The following is a 16,950-nucleotide window of genomic DNA, read 5'->3' on the forward strand; positions in this document are numbered from 1 at the left end:
GCATAAGTGTTGTGCGGTGGGGAGCAGGGCAGGAAAGAAAAGAGAACAAGTCAGGTTGTTGCAATAGGGTGTGGGAGATGAAGAAAAGTGGGGCTTAATCTGGGAAGGCCTCCTGGAGGAGATGTGCCTTCAGTAAGGCTTTGAAGAGGGGGAGAGTAATTGTCTGGCAGATTTGAGGAGCAAGGGTGTTCCAGTTCAGAGGTGAGTGATTGTATTAACGTGGTTATAGTGTAGATGGAGAGGAAAGGGTGGATTTTAGCAATGCTGTGAAGGTGGAACAGAAAGGATTTGGTGACAGGTTGAATGACAGAGAGGAGTCAAGGATCAAGGTTCTTTTGCCTCCTTTCATGTGGTCTTTCCACTAGTCCGTTCCGCTTCTACATCATAACCAATTCTCACATTCATTCCTATTGCCTATTCCTATTTTAGTCTTGGGAAAATCTGATCATTATCTCTTAAAGATAAAGAGAATGCAGCATGAAAATATTGTGGTCTACTGGAAGGAGCCCAGGCCTGAGAGGCAGAGGAACTGGATTCTAATACCAGCTCTGCCACTTGCCTATGTGACCTCTGACACATCACTTAACTTTTCTGGGCCTCAGTTTCCTCATCTGTAAAATGGGATTTTAAAGAAATGTTACCTCTTCCTATTTGTACTGTGAGACTAAGTAGGGACAGGGATTGGGTTTGAGTTGATTATCTACCTCAATGCTCAGTACAGTGCTTGGCAAATAATATGCTCTTAAAATATGCCACCACTATTAACTGAAACATTTTTCCCCCAAATGAAAGGACAAGAATTGGACAAAAAAAGGATGAAAACCCCCCACACATAGACTGAATAATTGTTATTATTATTAATATTAATAATTGTGGTATATATTAGTTGCTTACTACATGTTTTCAAACACTGTTCTAAGCACTGGGGAAGATAAAAGACAATTAGATCAAACATAGTCTCTGTCCCACCCAGGGATCATAACTAAGTAGGAAAAAGAACAAAAATTGAGGGACAGAGAAGTTAAGTGGCTTACCCAAGGTTATACAGCAGGCTCAAGGCAAAACTGGGATTAAAATCCAGGTCCTCTGACTCCCAGCACCATGGTTTTTCCACTAGGCCACACTGCTCCAACTAAAGAGGCCTCCACTCAGTGAACTAAATCGAGGAGAGGAGTCAGAATCTTTGTCTTCAAACCCGTGCTTGCCCCTGATTGACTAATTGAATCTGGGCAATCCACTTAACCTCCTGAGCCTCTGCTTTCTGGTCTCTGTAAATGATGACACAGAAGGGGGCCTGAAGTCACTGGTAGACATATGACAGTTGCCTTATTCATAATTGAGGGGTCTGAAAAGCATATAAAAATCCTTATAAAAATCATAAATGAGAAAAATAATTGGAGAGAGGGCCGATAAAGAACACTGGAAAAATGTTGGAAGATGTTATGAGACGAACAGTCTGGAGGGAACATAGCCACAAATTCTTATATATTAAAACCTTCCAAATGCTAAATATAGAGCTCTGAATACAGTAAGCACTCAGCATATACAATTAATTTTTTGAGCCCCTTGCAATAAGAAAAAACCCTTAATTAATTGTTGACTCCCGCTCCTTCATACAAAATTCCAAGCAATCATCTTTTAATACTGTAGGATCTTTATGTAACTTCATCATCTTCCCCAGTTGCTTCTTAGTTGAACCCAATCAATTGAACATATTTTTGGGGGGCTTACTGCATGCACTGTACTAAGCTCTTGGGAGAGTACAGTATAATAATAGAGTTGGTAGACACATTCCCTGTCCACATCAGGTTCCAGATCTCTGCAATAACTAAATTTTCATCAGGAGAAGAGCTTTCAATTTGCAGAAAGCACTGAAAAACCTCTATTTTCTTTCCATTAGCAGCACTCTGGCTTATTTCCCTCTCTTTATCACATGTCCCTCGATCCTAGTCATGCTCACTTCACAGTGCTCTGCACACAGTAAGTGCTCAATAAATTCATTTGAATGAATGAACGAGAAAGCAGAGGTGCACCTGATGAATGGAGCCACATGGGTTCAGAGTGTTGGTGGTTCAATCACTTAGGGAGGCCACTCTAAATAGGGTAAACTATTTTGATTTCAGCAGATTACCATGCAATACAGTTATCTGGGGGAAAATCAGGAGGGTTCCTTCTGAATATCAAAAGCATGAAGACCCTTGCTTTCCTTGGACACCCAGGAGCTCTCTGAAGCTGAGAGCTCACCAGGTAACAGGATTTATTTGGGCAGCGGGGAGGAGGTAACAGGATTTTTTTTTTTTATGGTACTGTTAAACACTTGTTATGCAACAGACACTCATCTAAGTACTGGAGCAGATACAAACTAATAAGGTTGGACATGGTCCATGTCCCTATTGGGGCTCAGTCTTAGTCCCCATTTTACAGATGAGGTAATCGAGCCCTAGAGAAATAAAGTGACTCATCCAAGGTCATACAGCAGACAAGTGGCAGAGCCAGGATTAAAAGCCACGTCCTTCTGACTCCCAGGCCCATGCTCTATTCACTTAGCCCATCTGCTTCTTAAATGCTTCAGGAGTGGTTCAGCTAGCTTCTCCAGCCTTGGGAGGTAATGGTTTTGTGTTCTTTTAGGGAAGCAATCAATAGGATTTACTCTATGCGGAACACTTCCCTAAAGCACTGGAGAGAGCATGATTCTTGCCCTAAGGAAATCAAAATCTAGTAGGAGCAGAGGAGATGTTACTGTCAGCAGAGAGAATCACTTTTTGTGAGGGTTGGGCTGGGTTCCTTTCTGGAAGACCAAGAAGCTTGACTCAGTCCTGAGAGTTCAGTGGATTGGACACCCTGCAGAATGACCAGAACCAAGGGAGGAAAGGGGATATCACCAGAAGGCCTGGCTCTGACACCCTTCAAAATACTTTCATATTTACTGATGCAGTCAATCATATTTACTGAGCACTTACTATGTGCCGAGCATTGTACTCAGTGCTTGGGAGAGTACATTATAATAACAGACACATTCCCTGCCCATAACCAACTCACCGTCTAGAGGGGGAGACAGACATCAATATAAATAAATTACAGTTATGTACATAAGTTGTGGGGCTCAGAGGGGATATGAATAAAGGGAGAAAATGACAGGGACACAGAGTGGGAGAATGGGAAGGAGGGCTTAGTCAGGGAAGGCCTCTTGGAGGAAATTTGTCTTCAAGATGGCTTTAAAGCATGGGAGAGTAGCTATCTGTCAGATTTGAGGAGGGACTGCGTTCCAGGCCAGACGCAGGACTTGGGCAAGAAGTCAGTGGTGAGATAGATGAGATCGAGGTACAGTGAGAAGGTTAGCAGCATTAGAGGAATGAAGTGAGCGGGCTGAGTTGTAGTAGGAAGGTAGCGAGATGAGGTAGGAGGGGATCAGGTGATTGAGTGCTTTGAAGGGTTTCAGAAAGTTCCAGGGGGTGTGTAGCTAAAGAGTCATTTCTACAATAATTCAATAATTCATGCCTATAATTCAGGAATATATGAGAGGTTTCAGTTTTCACCTACAAATCTTATAAGGCCAAAGGAGGAAAGGAACAGGGCTGAGATTTGATGAGCTTACTCCCTCATCACTCAAAACCTTTCCTCAACTACTATAATTACCGGCATAATTGCCCCAACTCTTTTGAATAATTTTTGCAACCCCCTAAAACAGGGGGTTTAAATCTAGCAGAAGGGAGCAGGATACAAAGAAGAGGGGAAATAAAGGAGGGAGAAAGATGAGAAAGGTAAGAGAGCAAGTAAGATGGCATCTCTTAATTCTAGTGCACTCTCCCAACTGCTTCATGCAATGGGCACTGACTAAATTAACTTATTTGATGGTATTTGTTAAGTAATTCCTATGTTCCAGGTATTGTACTAAGGGGTAGGGTAGTTACAAGATAATCAGGTTGGACACAGTCCCCGTCCCACATATGGGGCACAATCTCAAATCCCCATTTTACAGATGAGGTAACTGAGGCACAGAGAAATTAAGTGACTTGCCCGATGTCACAGAGCAGACAAGTGGCTGATTCCCATGTCCATGGTCTTTTCACTATGCTGTGATTCTTCTCTAACTTTACCCCCATCCCTGCTGTTTTGTCCCAGTTATTATTATTATTATTAATAATAATAATGAAGTGGAATCTGTTAAGCACTTCCTGTGTGCCTGGCACCTGTATTAAGCACAGGGGTGTATACAAGTAAATTTTGTTCAACACAGTCCCTGTTCCATGTGGAGTTCATAGTTTCAATCCCATTTTACATTTGAGGTAACTGAGGCCCAGAGAAGTGAAGTGACTTGCCCAAGGTCACACAGCAGATGAGTGGCAAATCCTTGGTAGGGATTGTCTATCTATTGCCTAATTGTACTTTCCAAGTGCTTAGTACAGTGCTCTACACACAGTAAGCGCTCAATAAATACAATTCAATGAATGAATGGATTAGAACCCATGACCTTCTGACTCCCAGGCCCCTGCTCTATCCACAACATCATGTCTTGCCTTTCTGCTCCTCCTCCTTTCCTGGCATGCTGCTTACAATTGTGTGGGGCAAAATAAAAATATTTTATTTTCACCTCAAAAATAGGGTAGGAGCAATTATGCTGTGAAAGCAATTATATGAGTAAACACGGTAAGTGACTGCTGCTGTTTTCTGCTTCCATTTGCTGACAAAGGCTGGTGGTGGATTGCTGAGATTAGACATGGGTAGAAAACACAAGGGTCTGATCATAATTATTAATCAGAATTAGTATGCATCACAATCACTATTAATCAGAACAGTGATCATTAGTTCATGTAGGAAATCTTCAGTTTTGTGATGAATCAAAAAAAAATATTCCTAGCACACTTTGGTGCCATTATGATTGTGTAAATTCTTATAAGGCCGATTTGAGTAGCTGAGTTGAAAGGTTGTAAATACATAGTTATTGCTTAGTGAGGACAAAAGGACTTGCAAATGGATATAAGCAACCACAAAGATACATATAAGCAATTAGTGGATTTCTGACACCAGATAAGGACCCAGAGGTTTCATTTGGTGTATGTCATATTTGTGGGCAATTTGAGAGACACAGTGAAAATCCTAAAGTGTTTGTACATGTATAGAGAGGTGTACAGTATGAACTGAGAAAGTGATGATGCCACCTTCTTTCCTGGAACACAGACCCCCTATTGAGTTTGAAAAGCATCTCATATAATCATATTTCCTTTAGGGTGCCAATCAAGCCTAAACAATCAGCCCTGGGAGAGTTATGTCTCTAAACTTACAATCCCCAAAATATATCCAACCGAACCAGACCTCCACAGTCAAATACAAATAACCCTCTGGGTAAATCAGGCGAAAATATTCTCCTTTCCTGAAGTGCAATTATTCAGGCACCATTCAAGGAATACTTCAAACAAAAGGACAAGGAAATCATCTCGATCCTTCAAGCCAATTTGAGTGTGGACATGGAGTTCCAGCGTTTCGAGCCATACAGTTCATCTGAAGAGAATGGGGCATGAAACAGGGTGAAGACAATTTCATATTCTTTCTCGTAATGTGTTATTTTGGTGATATCCTAAATATGCACATTTTTTGGTAAGAAAATAGAGTACTCAAAAACCAATCACCAAATCTGTTAATTTTAAAATGAAAGGACTTCAGTTTGTTTTATTCACCTATGGCAAATTTTATCTTGAACAGATCGTATTTGGTAAGAACGTTTCTACCTAATTGTAGTGTGCAGAGGACATTATAATAGACTAAGGGCAATGCAATTTTTTTGAATCTTCCAGCTTCAAAATTACCATGCGTTTTGTTCCCGAATCAGATTGCAGAGCATATAGATTCATGTAAAAAATGGCTGACTTTTTTCATTTAGTTCAGCAGAAAAATATTCATCCAATTTTTTTTTTTATTCCTTCAATTAATGCGAGTAATATGCGATTTTGTGGCAAAGGCTTCTATTATGAAAGAGCAGACATGATCCTGAATGATCAGAAACATAGCTGACCTTTCTGACTAAGTAGCTTTCCTCTTTTGTGCTTGTGTGTACTGTACATCCTTTCGGCACACAGCCCCAAATTGCAATGATGTCCCAAATCGCAGGATTAATGTGTCTACGAACAGACCTCTTATGCCTCTAGAATGAAGTACTCCTTGCTAATTTCTCTTCAAGACACCAGCTTAATTGCATTTTAAACAAATGGGCTGCTTTGCTGGCCAACTTTTAAATGAGATAACAGCAATGTTCACTCTCCAGCAGTGATGAGTGCCTTGCAGTAGATTCAAAACTCCGTTCAATAACAGGTTTAATCTCACACCAGCAGATTTACTGCAGAATAAACTGCCACTGAGCTCATAATTAGTAAAACAAAAAAAAATCCAACCTACTAAATATTATTTTCCAAAGCAGCAGGCTATGTTTTAGTGGAAAATTTCAGTCCCGTTCTTTGTGTGTTTTATTGATTTTATGTATGATATTGGGAATTCATGCTATGATTTAAGATAATGTTCTTTATCGATCACGTAAGCAGTTGTTCAGCTCTCCAGTAACAAAATAAGGCTCCCATTCACAGAATATGCGAGACAGACAGCCGGGGAGACTACAGTGAGCGTCTCTCCTTAATGTTTATTTCTCGTTTCCAAAGCATATTCACTGCTGGAAAACAACAACGGGAAACATTTGTGCTTTAGAAACAATCTTCTCATAATTTTCTTTGTTACAGCTATTAGAAGCCAATTGTGATTCAGTGAAAATCCTGTTCAACAAACAGATGTTACAAAGTATATTATCTGTGTGTAACATCAAAACAAATATTAATGAGATAATTGGAACTATTAAGAAAAAGATAATGCTTAGCATATATTTATTTTCTCATGTATGAGGTTATGCCCTTCTGAGATTTCTAGTTTCTTCAGACAATGGCGAGACATAGCTGCAATTACACATACATAGCGTACATTTTTCCAGAGTGCTCTTAAATTTCTGTACAGACCCTGAATTCCAAATGCATGCAAACGCTCATGAGCAAATAGAGATGAGAATAAGCTTATGTGCAAATGTAGATTTAAAACAACATTTCAGTGGATTCAAGAGGCTCAAAGAGAAAACAAATACAACTTAAATACGTACCGCAGTCAGGTAGAATATGCTCTTTCAAGATTTTCTGGGGGCGTGATTAATATAAATGTGTGTTTGAAAGGCTTTTTTAAGACATAATTTGTATTAAATTCTCATCTTTCAAGTTCTTGAGTCAGAAGTCACAAGGTGTCTTTAAAATTGGCAATAGCTCACTTTCTCCAATTCAAACACGTAGTAATGGGCATGCAGGGCTGTGGTTTTATTTCTGGCACTAACCTTTTGATCATGAACAGTACATCAAGTGAAATATGGAAAAGCTAATAGGACAGATATGTGACTGATTTAAATAAAACACTCACAACAAAAAACATTTCACCAAATCAGATACTACATATTGAAAAAATAATTTCAATTTAAAATAGCAAAAAAATGTTTAAAAGTAAAGCTTATAGAACTTCTTTCAATAAAGGCTTAGAAAATAGAAACATTCAGTAACTACATCTTTATCAGCTATAAATGTAGGAGTCAGTGCAAGACATTAAGACTGTATTTTTTTTTTAACCCTGACTCCACTGAAGGCTGATATTAGGAAGGTCAGGTGCTTTCTCTGCCCCTACTCCCTTTCCCCCACCCTCTTGGTTATAATTTTGCGTAAAACTAATATACAGATGTAGGGATTACTTTTTGCAATCAATGGGAATTAGAGGTCCCTGCATCTAATTCCCTGCACCACCCCACTTTCTAGAATTCCAGTGGTCATATCAGCACTTACTGTACACCCTGTCTTTGGTTCCTGTATCTGTACTCAATCCTGCTCCTTTAGCTCAGTACCTTCCTTCTTGTCTCTCTTTTTCAGTATACAGGATAAAAGAAAGTCAGAGATGAGGACTGAGGCAGTACAAATGGGTTCTCAGGGTAGGGAATTGTTACCATTAGTAGGAAGTAGAAATCTTGCTGTAAAATACTAAAGAGCTTTCGGTGTAGATACTAGCCTCAGAAAATGATTGCTGAAGGAGAAAGCAGACAATTCTGTAGTAATAGAGAAAGGAGGGAGAATGTACTGAAGAATGAGATAGGCTTGGATATGAAGACCTATAAAGCAGAGAGGAGGTGGCAGGGAAGGTTGGTGGATAGAGGGGGTTGTGGGGAGAGTAAGATGACTAGACACCCCACATTCATTGGGAAAGGTTTCTTTTTTGTTTGTTTTGTGATCCTATCCACCATGTTTCCACAGTTCCACAGTAACGGTGAAAACACATAGCAAGAAGTTTAAAAAAAAAGCTGTATAGTTTCTTACTGTTCTTCTCACCATAGATTTTATTTTATTTAAAAATTTGTTGTGTCACTGCCACTGTGGTCATCAGCTCTGTTCCCTCCTTGGGGAAGGATCGCTACTGGACCATGATCAGGGAAAGATCCACTGATCTTCCAGCCACCCCTCTGGCCCTATCCTCCAGTTTTGGATACACCTGTAGATTAATTCCTCAGATGTGACAATCACTTCAACAGGAAGAGATTTTCACCAGACTGCCATGGAATTGGAGGTTGTGGCAGCTGGCCAATTTCACTTAATATCCAAATGGCATAAAGTAGATATTTACCACAACATTATTCATTCAATCATTTATTAAGTGCTTACTCTGTGCAGAGCACTGTACTAAGTGCTTGGGAAAGAATACAACAATGAACAGTGACAATCCCTGCCCACAGTGAGTTCAGAGTCTAGAAGAGGGGGAGACAGACATCAACACAAAAAAAAAATTACATATATATTCATAAGTGGTGTGGGGCTGGGAGACAGGAGGAAGGGCAAAGGGAGCAACTTGGGGTGATGTAGAAAGGAATGGGAGATGAGGAAAAGTGGCACTTAGGCTGGGAAGACCTCTTGAGGAGATGTGCCTTCAATAAGGCTTTGAAGTAAAAAGATGATCTGGGCAGTGGCATGAATTATGGACTGCAGTGGGGTGAGACAGGAGGTTGGGAAGTCATCAAGGAGACTGATGCAGTAGTTCTATGCGGGATAGGATAAGCGATTGCATTAACATCATAGCAATTTGGATGGAGAGGAAAGAGTAGGTTTTAGTGATGTTGTGAAGGTGAGACCGACAGGATTTGGTGACAGATTGAATATGTGGGTTGAATAATAATGATGGTATTTGTTAAGCACTTACTATGTGCCAAGGACTGTTCTAAGTGCTGGGGTAGATACAAGTTAATCAGGTTGTCCAATGTGGGGCTCACAGTCTTAATCCCCATTTTACAAATGAATTAACCTAGGTACAGCAAAGCTATGTGGTCTGCCCAAGGTCACACAGTAGACAAGTGGTGGAGTTGGCATTAAAACCCATGACTTCTGACTCAAAGTCTGTGCTCTTTCCACATAGCCACACTGCTTCTCTATGCCTCAGTTAATTCATCTGTAAAATGGGGATTAAGACTGTGAGGTTGAATGAGATAGAGGAGTCAGGATAACACCAAGGTTACGGGCTTGTGAAACAGGAAGGATGGTGGTTCCGTCTACAGTGATGGGAAAGTGAAGGAGACGACAGGATTTGGTTGGGAAGATAAGGAACTGATTTGGACATGTTAAGTTTGAGGTGATGGGAGGCCATCCACATAGAGATGTCTAAGTCTCTTGAAGGCAGGAGGAGATACGAGCCTGGAGTGAGGGAGAGAGATCAGCGGAGGAGATGTAGATTTGGGTATCTGCATAGAGATCATAGTTGAAACCATGGGAGCGAAGGTGTTCTCTGAGGGAGTGAGTGTAGAAGGAAAATAGAATGGGACCTAACTTGCCCTTGCTACTTTTCATACTGCCAACTGTAGGGTTCCATTTCAGGTAGCCCCTGCCATGAGAGTGGTCAAGGGATGCAGGGACCACCACTCTCCACACCTTCAAAGCTTTATTAAAAATCACACAACCCCCAAAGGGCCTTCTCCCGATAAAGCCCTCTTTTCCCCTATTCCCTCTCCCTTCTGCATTTGGATCTGTACCTTTTAAGCATTTGATATTCACCCTCCCCTCAGCCACACAACAGCTATGTACATATCTTTAATGTATTTATATCATTGTCTACCTTCTCCTCTAGGCTGTAAGGTCCTAGGGAGACAGAAATGCATCTACCACATTGTTTTGTACTCCTCCAAACGCTCAGCATAATGTTTTATTCACAGTAAGCACTCAAATTCCATTGACTGACAGGAAACTAAGTGTCCACCTTTCTATCTTCACAAAGTCAGATTTTTGCTACCACAGAGAAACACACTGTCCATATCTCCAATGAGCATCAATCCCTGCTATGAGAGCCTAATTTGAACAGATTCTAATAGGCTCCACATATGATTCCTTATGTTAGATGAAGCTGGGGAGAGGTTTCAGACAAAAATCTAAATTGGCAAAGATGGACAAAATCAGTTTCCTTTTGTAATTATGACAATAATGATGTTATTTGCTTTGCACTTACTATGTGTCAAGCACTGTTCTAAATGCTGGGGTAGATATAAGCTAATCGGGTTGGACAGTCCCTGCCTCATATGGTAATGATGTCACAAAGTCACAATGCCCATTTTACAGATGAGGGAACTGACTCCCACAGAAACGAAGTGACTTCCCCAAGGTCACAGCACAGAAGTAACAGAGCTGAGATTAGAATCCAGGTCCCACTGACTCCAGTCCCATTCTCTATCCAAGCTAATTCTCTCTATATGCCAATTGTAGATGTCATTTTTGCATGTCACAGAAGCTGGATCATCATACCAAACTGATACTGATTTGGGGAAAATCCACTAAGTCAATTTAGGAAGCATTAAATTTACTGGCATTTTCTTCCCCAAATGCACTTTAGAAAGGCTCTGAGTGTTGTGAGATGTCTGCAAAGCAATTTCAATTTCTTGGAGCCAAAGCATATGAAGATTCATGGTGTCATTGTCTCCAACAGTTACTTGGAACACTATTTCATGGATGACAGTAGCATTCTTAAAACTATTCACTATGGGAAATGAGTACTGGTGCCAAGTCTACTCATAACTCCTATTTTGATTTATCTTTAAATTAATGTCTATTTTCAAGCAAGGGGTATCTGGTCAGTTCTACTTTTACAACTGCTAAAATCCACTCTTTTCTCTCCAACCAACCTGCTACAATGCTAATCCAAGACTTATCCTATTTCACCTTGACTACTCCATCAGCCTTCTTGCTGATCTCCCTGTCTCTTCCCACTCAAGTCAGTACTCCACTCTGCTGCCCAGATCATTTTTTCTTAAAAAAAAAAAAATCAGTCCGTGTTTTCCCACTCTTCAAGGAACTCCAGTAGTTGCCCATCCACCTCTGTATCAAACAGAAAATTCTTACCATTAGCATTCATTCATCTTGGTCCCCTTTATATCATCTTGCTGATTTCCTAATACAACCCAGAATGCTTACCTGGCTCCTCTAATGTATCCTTCTCACTGTACCGTGATCTTGTCTATCTTGCTGCTGACCTATTGCCCATGCCCAGCCTCTGGCCTGATACTCCCTCCCCCATCATATCCAACAGACCATCACTCTTCCCACCTCCAAAACCTTATTAAAATCAGATCTCCTCCAAGAGGCTTTCCAATCAATCAACTATATTTACTCATTCATTCAATTGCATGTAGTAAGTGCTTACTGTGTGCAGAGCACTGTACTAAGCACTTGGGAAAGTACAATACAGCAATGAACAGTGGCATTCCCTGCCCACAACAAGCTCACAGTCTGCAGTGGGGGAAACAGACATCAGTACAAATAAATAAAATTGCAGATAGGTACATAAGTGCTTTGAGGCTGGGATGAGAGAAGCGCAAAGGGAGCAGATCAGGGCAACATAGAATGAAGTGGGACATAAGGAAAAATTGGGCTTAAACTGGAAGGGCCTCTTGGAAGAGACTTCAATAAGCCTTCAATAAGCCTTTGAAGAATGATTGTCTGTTGGATTAGAGGAGGGAGGGCATTCCAGTTGAGAGGCAGGACATGGGCTAGGGGTCAGCGGCGAGACAGGCTAGATTTATTTATTAATTTATTGAGTTCTTACTGTGTGCAGAGTACTGTACTAAGTTATCGGGATAACACAGTATAACAGAGTTGGTAGACATTCCCTGACAGAGAGCTCACGGTCTGGAAGGGGAAACAGACATTAATATAAATTAATCACAGATAGGTATTTAAGTGTTGTAAGAATGAGGAAGAGGTGAATAAAAGAGAGGAAATCAGACTGACAAAGAAGGGAGTTGGAAAAGAGGAAATGAGAAGTTAGTCAGGGAAGGCCTCTTGGACAAGATGTGTCTTCAATAAGGCTTTGAAGGTGGAGGGAGTAATTATCTGTCAGAAACGAAGAGAGAGGACATTTCAGACCAGAGGCAGAATGTGGACAAGAGATAGGTATTAATAATAATGTTGGTATTTGTTAAGCGCTTACTATGTGCAGAGCACTGTTCTAAGCACTGGGGGAGACACAGGGGAATCAGGTTGTCCCACGTAGGGTTCAGTCTTAATCCCCATTTTACAGATGAGGTAACTGAGGCACAGAGAAGTTAAGTGACTTGCCCACAGTCACACAGCTGACAAAAGGCAGAGCTGGGATTCGAACTTATGACCTCTGACTCTTTTTCACTGAGCCACACTGCTTCTCTAGTAAAATAGATGAGATCAAGGTACAGGGAGTAGGTTGGCATTAGAAGAGCAAAGTGTGCAGGCTGAGTAGTAATAGAAGAGAAAAGAGGTGAGATAGGAGGGGCTTAAGGTGATTGATTGCCCTGAAGTCAATGGTAAGGAGTTTCTGTTTGATATACAGGTAGTTGGGTAACCACTGAAGGTTCTTTAGGAGTGGGAAAACATATTCTCACTGTGTTTTAGAAAAAAATGATCTGGGAAACAGACTGAAGTATGGACTGGGGTGGGGAGAGACAGGAGACAGAAAGGTCAGCATGGAGGCTGTTACACTAATCAGGGTGGGAGAGGATGTGTGTTTGTATTAACGTGGTAGCAGTTTGGATGGGGAAGAAATGGCAGATTTTAGCGATGTTGTGAAGATTGAACCGACAGGATTTAGTGATTGAATACATGGGTTGAATGAGAGAGATGAGTCAAGGATAACACTAAGGTTACAGGCTTGTGAAACAGGAAGGATGGTGGTGCTGTCTAGAGTGATGAGAAAAATCAAGGGGTGGGGAAGAGGTTGGGTGGGAAGTAAGAAATTATGTTTTGGACTGTTAAATTTGAGGTATCGATATACAGGGACATGTCTTGAGGGCAAGAGGCAGTGTGAAACAGAAAAAAGAGAAAGAGAGAAGGGCTGGAGATGTAGATTTGGGAAATCTTCTGCATAGGAGGTGGTAGTTGAAGCCATGAGACTAAATGATTTCTCTAAGGGAGAGGGTGTAAATGGAGAACAGAAGATGACCCAGAACCTCTCTAAGCCCTCATTTCCTCTACTCCCTCTCCCTTCTGAGTCAACTTTACTCTTGGATCTGTATCCTTTATTTATCCCACCCTAAGTTTTACCACACTTATGTATTCATTCAATAGTATTTATTGAGCGCTTACTATGTGCAGAGCACTGTACTAAGCGCTTGGAATGTACAAGTCGGCAACAGATAGAGACAGTCGCTGCCCTTTGACGGGCTTACAGTCTAATCAGGGGAGACAGGCAGACAAGAACAATGGCAATAAATAGAGTCAAGGGGAAGAACATCTCATAACATATCCACAATTTATTTTAATGCCTGTCTTCCCATCTAGACTGTAAATTCACTGTGGGCAGGGAACGTGTCTATCAACTCTGTTACACTGTTCTCTCCCAAGCACTTTAATACATGGCTGTGCACAGAGTAAGCACTCAATAAATGATTAATTTTTGTCTTCACTGAGGAGTCATTAGTACATCTTCTGCTAATGATCATTTAAAAATAAAGATGACTTACTAGATGCTAAAGGATTGACACAAGTCATTTCTGCATTGAATAAAAATATAATTTGGGGGAAGAGCAGTTACTTCTGATAAAGAAATGATCACTTTTTAATAGAGGAAACTATTGCCCTTAAACAAGTAGTTCCCAATATATTGGTGCCCTGTTTCAACAAAAATGGCTGAAAACTAGAATGTCCAGTCAGTCATCCTGATTTCTACTGGACAACCCCATTTATAGCTGCTGGTGTAGCTATGCACCAAATCCCACCCCCTCAATTAATTTTTAAGAACCAGACTAACTTATATTTTTCCAGCCCAGGTGCTCTACTGTTTTTTTCTTAGTGTTTCCATCATGTACCCAGTACTAGCTCCAGTCTTATTGCATCACCACTAATGGAGATATCAAGAAGTCTGGAGAATTTCAGCAGGGAAAAAATGCCCTGAAAAGCACCCTTAAAATGATCAATAGCTCATGGAAAACAGCATGACTTTGAAACAGAAGAGGAGACTAGTGGGATGAAAACCTAAGTTAATCCAAGCAAAGGTACTTCAACTTGATTTCTCTAACTGGAAAATATCTATCTGGAAAAAGGCAAATAATTTTTCTTCACCTATATCTCACTACAATTACTGAATATGTATTTGGAAAATAATCAAAAATACCCCAAATGGGATGCTTTAAAACAAAAATATTGTATTTTAAAATAGTACATTGTTGTATTATATCATACCCCCAATGGATTGTAAACTCAGAGGGCAGAGTTCTCTCCCAAGCACTTAGTACAGGACTCCACACATAGTAAGCACTCAATAATATATTTTCAATCAATGATATTGATCAACTCACGAGTAAAATAAAAGTTCCCATCTCTATTTCCTTCTTCTTCCTATCCATAATTAATTTAGCATCCGTTTGCCTTGTTAGGTTGGAAATTCCTTGAGGACAGGGATACCTATTAACTCTACTGTATTCTCTCCCAAGAGTTCTGCAAACAATAATTGCTCAATAAGTGCTAATAATAATAATAATGTTGGTATTTGTTAAGCGCTTACTATGTGCAGAGCACTGTTCTAAGTGCTGGGGTAGACACGGGGGAATCAGATTGTCCCACGTGGGGCTCACAGTCTTCATCCCCATTTGACAGATGAGGTAACTGAGGCACAGAGAAGTGAAGTGACTTGCCCACAGTCGCACAGCTGACAAGTGGCAGAGCCGGGATTGGAACCCATGACCTCTGACTCCAAAGCCCGTGCTCTTTCCACTGAGCCACGCTGCTTCTCTAATTACTATTGATAATAATAATGATGGGATTAGTTAAGCACCTACTATATACCAAGCAGCTGTGGACTAAACACTTGAGTAGATAGAAGAAAATCAGGTCAGACAGGGTCCTCATCCTACACTGAGCTCAGGGTAATTAGAATTCCAAATCTGTCTGATTTTACTCTTCCTGCATGTTTGACCTGTGTGACCTGCATGCCTGACCTTCCATTTCACTCAGATGAATAAACTTTTATGGGGCTGCTGCCATGGGCCAAATATTACCCTTTCACTTCATAACTTATCCCTAAAGGGAATTTATCTTTAAATATGATTTCCAAACAGATGGTTAATAATAGTAATTGTGGTATTTGTTAAGTGCTTACTAGGTGCCAGGCACTGTACTAACTGCTGTGGTGGATACAAATTGCGTTGGACACAGTTCCTGTCCAACATGATGCTCAGGGCCTCAATCCCCATTTTACAGATGAGGTAACTGAGGCCCAGAGAAGTGAGGAGCCTTGCCCAAGGTCCCACAGTAGGCAAGTGGGGGAGTCAGAATTAGAACCCATGACCTTCAGACTCCCAGGCTTATGCTCTATCCAATAAAAATCATGCTGCTTTGGCCCACCCCTCATTTTCAATGCTATTGTTTTGTTTTATGCAGGGTCAGAAGTTTTCACAGTTGAATTGGAAAATGGGGATTTAATGGCTGTTCTCCCTCCCTATTATTTTATGATTCCTGCGTTGGCTAGGGACTGTCTGACCTAATTCTTTTGTCTCTACCCCAGTACTTATTAAAATGTTCAGCACTAGGTAAGTACTTAAATGCCTCAATTATTATACTTATTTTAAATAATACCGGATCCATATTTCTCCCATGTTACTTCAGATGGTGTTGAAAATCTGTTTATTTTCCATTGCCCACTAAAAGAGGTGGGGACCTAGTACTGGAAAAAAAAATGGCTTCAATCTGTTGGGGGATATTGTGACCCTTTTCTTGACTTAAAACCTTTCTATGTCAGTTTCTTTTTGAATAACATTAATAATGACAAGTGCAATAATAATCTGGTAAATAAAATATTATGCCACCTTGAAATTGTGTGGTGATCTTTATTTTCCACAGGCTTAGTGACAAAGTGATTTTCATAGTGATAGCGTATGCATGGGACAATGTGTTTTTGAAGGATTTTTCATTGGAAATAACCATTTTTGTCCTGGAATTGCACATTTTGTACTGGAATTTAGCAAGTTAAAGGCATGCTTTCCAAAGCAGTAAAGCAATCGCAGTTGTTTGATGATTTCCTTTTGTCGGGGAAAGGGTGTTAGCTCAAGTATCTGCTTTGCCAATCTGGGCAGACTTGGCTTTATAGAGATTTTCTGAGACTAAAATTGCATTTCCTTTCAAAAATGTTCCCCTTGAAACATTTCAAGGAAATCTTAAGGAGAATGGAGGTCGTTATCCAGATATATTGAAATGAAATCTTCTCTTGCCTCAATCCTGATATTTGAGGTTAAAGATAACTACTTGGATGTGAATTATCTTGTCAAAGTAATTTTTGGCAAAAGTCAAACTTTCAAATCTGAATTATCTAGTGAAAGTGATTTCTATCAAAAGTTAAACTTTAAGGCCCATTCCTTCTCAACCACCCTTGTTGTGATTAAAAAGGAATTGAACA

Source organism: Ornithorhynchus anatinus, chromosome 4 (assembly GCF_004115215.2).
Source record: "Ornithorhynchus anatinus isolate Pmale09 chromosome 4, mOrnAna1.pri.v4, whole genome shotgun sequence".
NCBI classification, from domain to species: Eukaryota; Metazoa; Chordata; class Mammalia; order Monotremata; family Ornithorhynchidae; genus Ornithorhynchus; species Ornithorhynchus anatinus.